Source organism: Zeugodacus cucurbitae, chromosome 5 (genome assembly GCF_028554725.1).
Source record: "Zeugodacus cucurbitae isolate PBARC_wt_2022May chromosome 5, idZeuCucr1.2, whole genome shotgun sequence".
Classification (NCBI taxonomy): domain Eukaryota; kingdom Metazoa; phylum Arthropoda; class Insecta; order Diptera; family Tephritidae; genus Zeugodacus; species Zeugodacus cucurbitae.
The window spans coordinates 3,744,868-3,749,424 of record NC_071670.1 but is presented as its reverse complement, the minus strand read 5'-3'; positions in this window follow the sequence as shown (position 1 = coordinate 3,749,424).

Below are 4,557 nucleotides of genomic sequence, written 5' to 3'. Positions count from 1 at the left end.
ATTTTGTCTTTATAAAAAGTTTTAATTCTTTTTCTTTTCTTAAAAATTTAAATTTTTACTACAAATAAACAAAATCAGTACAGGGTCACTCAGTTATAATTAAATATTTCATAAATAAATATAATCTATACTAATATTATAAAGCTGAAGAGTTTGTTTGTTTGTTTGTTTGAACGCGCTAATTTCCGAAACTACTGGTTCGAATTGAATAATTCTTTTTATGTTGGATAGTCCATTTATCGAGGAAGGCTATAGGCTATATAGCATCACGCTGCGACAGAAACAGTGGTAAATGTGTAAAAAACGGGGGAAATTATTTATCTTTGAGGGCTTCCGTTCCTTGCTCTGCGAAAGCGGTTCAAGATTAGATACGCTAAGGATCGAGAACGGTTGGACCATTCTTGATGAAATGTTCAGAGGTTGTTCGTTGTGGATCTTGGAAGGTTTAGTCGGAAAAATGTAAAACTCCAAAAAGTGAGTTTTTTCCATACATTTTTTTTCAATCTATCTATAAAAAAACAATTCGGAAAAGTCGGAAATTGGCAAGTGGCAACAGAGAATTCAGAATTGCAAATGAACGGTGACATCTACAATGAAGCATTGAAATTCATATGCCATCACCAAATCGTCACATTAGAGATGTACTGAATTGTGCATACGACAGAATAACTTTGGAACAACAAGTATAAAGAAATGTTCCATTATTTAATGAGCAGCAAAAGACAACCTATGATGAATTGATTAAGGCTGTCCATGATGGAAATGGTGGACTTTTATTTCTTGATACGCACGGTGGAACTGGGAATCCTGATTGATTCTGATATCATTGATTGTGGCAACAATACGATCTCAAAATGGCATTACGTTGGCTCTCGCATCTACTGGAATTGCAGCAACGCTACTTGAAGTTGGAAGAACGGCACATTCGACATTGTAGTTTCAGTTAAACATGCAAATCTATGAAACATCTATGAGCAAGCAAAGATCTGTGCAAATTCTGGTTAATACTTCTAATGGTTTGAAATCAATCCGAACATTAGCTAAATTTATCGTAACTACGATTGGTTGAGTGCACACAGATTTTTAACTGTCAAAAATACCGATGTCCATGACTTAATCTATACGACTTAAAGTCAACTTCCGGGATATTTGTGTTCATACACATCGATCGATCATGTTGAAAATGAAGACGAAGCTGAGAATTATCCAGTGAAATTTCTAAATTCTTTGTCATTATAATGCTTTGTCATTTATTATGCTTCGCAATTTTCAAGCGGCTATCGAATAATGTAATGATTGCAAGAATTTATTAAAGGGACTTACAAGGGGGCAGAATGCTTGATTCCACGAATTTCTTTGAGTTCCAACGATTTGCCATTTCAGTTCAAACGTATTCAGTTTCCAACGAGACTTGCATTTGGGATGACAATCAACAGGTCTCAAAGACAGTCGCTGGAGGAGTGTAGCATAAATTTCATTCACGAGTTGAAAAACCATCTGTTGTTTATTAAGCTGAGTTACATTGAAAAAAAAATGTTTAAAAATCGCAAGTAAATGTTTTCCAACACTATACAAATTCAACTTTGTTTTCAAAACAAATAATTTCACGCAGTGCAACGACTGCGGAGTCAGCTAGTTTTTTATAATATTATTTTCAATGTTTGTGCCTCAGTTGGAGTTTTAAAATATATTATTAATAAAAATTGATAAAAAACTTAAATTTCAATTACGTTCGAATAGATATCATCTAAGTTCCCCGATATTACAACTGCTTGTTTCATAGGCTTACACTTCTATTCATCAAATTTCATAGTCTCCAATGACAGTCTAAAAAGTTGCTCTTTACGTAAAATGGAGCCTCTGCAAGGCTATCTAGCTTCCTTAGTCAGACATTCTTTTGAATTTTTCTTGTGTACTGAGGTATCAGTTATGTAGAGTAATAACATAGGGCTTTAGACCTAAACATATCCAAATGTGATTTTAATATCACCAAATTCCTTATATATCGAACTAGTTAAACTTTGAAGTGATCTAGGATCCTTAAGATACTCTTTCCTGGAAATCTTCGAGCGTATCTAAACATCTGGGTACGATTCGGATTGAACATTTACCTCAAAGTCTCATTGGAAGTATTTCTGGTAGTTCCCTGCATAAAAATTGAGCTTCTACAACTTTTTTTCATGCAAAGGCTATCAGGACTGAAGAAACTCAGTCTGACTTACTTTTGAAATTTTCTTGTTAGGTGGCATTAGTTAAAGTTAAACTAAAGCCCTACAAATATACGTTAATTAGTTAAAGTTTTGATTTTTAAAGCCCTAGAAACATACAAATGTATTTTTAACAAGTAAGGAAAGGATAAGTTCGGGTGCAACCGAACATTTTATACTCTCGCAATTTATTTAGAGATTTACCTATATTTTCGGTGAAAAATTACCCTTAGGCACTGAGTTCTTCATGTTTGATATCAGGGGCCTTGAAAAGTCATGGTTCGATTTTGACAATTTTTCCACAAGTGATGTCACAGCTCAAATTCAGTATTTGGGTAAAGTTTTATTTCGCTATCTTAATCGGTTCCTTATGTATACATTATAACGTGAACGAATCAGAAGGATTCAAAATTGAGTTATATGGGAAGTAGGCGTAGTTATGAACCGACCACGCCCATTTTACATTTTGTGAAAAATTCTCAGTGCAGCTTCCTTCTGCCATTTCTTATGTAAAATTTGGTGTTTCTGACGTTTCTCGTTAGTGAGTTAACGCACTTTTAGTCATTTTCAACCTAACCTTTGTATGGGAGGTGGGCGTGGTTATTATCCGATTTCTTTAATTTTTGGACTGTATAAGAAAACGGATAAAAAAACGACTGCAGAAAGTTTGGTTTATATAGCTTTATTGGTTTGCAAGATATATACAAAAAACCTATTTGGGGGCGGGGTCACGCCCACTTTTCCAAAAAATTACATTTAAATGTGCTTCTCCCTAATGCGATCCTATGTTCCAAATTTTGTTTTCATAACTTTATTTATGGCTTAGTTATAGCTCTTTATGTGTTTTTGGTTATCGCCATTTTGTGGGCGTGGCAGTGGTCCGATTCCGCCCATCTTCGAACGTATGGTGCCAAGGAACACGTGTTCCAAGTTTCATTAAGATATCTCAATTTTTACTCAAGTTACAGCTTGCACGGACGGACGGACAAACAGACATCCGGATTTGAACTTTACTCGTCACCCTGATCACTTTGGTATATATAACCCTATATCTAACTCGTTTAGTTTTAGGACTTACAAACAACCGTTATGTGGACAAAACTATAATACTCTCTTAGCAACTTTTGTTGCGAGAGTATAATAACTCCAAATGGCCTATACATATATTGATCTAGTTCCACTTGGAGTTGATCTAGTACACTTAAAATACTATTTCCAAAAAAATTGCGAGCGAATCTGGATAAGAATCGTTTAAGAAAGAGCATCTTATAAGTTGAATAGCTTATTGTTACCAAAGCGTTCATTGCTACATATACGAAAAATACGGTTTTATAATATTCGGGGTTCGACAACTGTGGTAAACTGGCTATGACTGGTAGTATCCAAGTTTTTAAAACAATTCTGAAATATTTGAAGAAGAGTCGCCAAGTGATTTGTGCTGAATGAAGAGTTTGGCATCTGAATTTTAAACTCAGTCGTTAAAAATATAAATTTCACTTCCCATTCGATAAAAAAAATATTCTCAAGAGTGTTTTAAACTCGGTTTCGAGTACTTATATAACTATTTATAGTTTGACGATGATTATTATTTTTATTTTATTTATTTTTTATTCAGCAATTCACGTATTTAAAATTTTAATTTCCGTGAGTGTGTGTGTATTTCCGTTAGTTTTCATATATAGAGCTAACCCTAAAAGTATGCAATGAATTTTTTCGCTGGCAATACAATGAAACTGTGTGGGCGCTTATGCGTACAACATACTCGTTATAAGTATCTACTCATATAATAAAAAAAAATATTTTTATTTACTTTTAAACCCACATTAAATCATTATTTTGTTCTTTTGCCTTTTTATGGTAACATTTATATTTTATTATGATTTTTCTCTTGCATTTATATTGTTACTAGTACATATATAGCTTTAGTGTAGTGTATATGAATTTAAAAATTACTGCCGCTTATATTGCATAACTTAGCTAAATCTGTATGCTAATTATACTTAAATACATAAAGGGTGTCAGTGTGTTGTATATTTTGTGATTACCTTGCTGCTAATTTAGGCGCAAAATCGTTTTGTCCCTGAGGTGGGCAGGTGCAATTTTCTCGGCGACCTTTCATTCTTATTTCCAAGGCAGCCACAGACAATTGTTATCTACTTTTAGACTTTTCTGTCGCCCTTTGTGTGCAGCGTTAGTTTGTTCTTGACTTGCTGCATATCACAGAAACCTTTGAATATTTAAGTGCAGCTGCACTTTGTTGTTGAGTTGTGCTAAAGTGTATAATTTATATGGCAGGGAATTTAATTTTAGGTAAATAATACAACTTGTTTATATTTCAATGTATTTAATC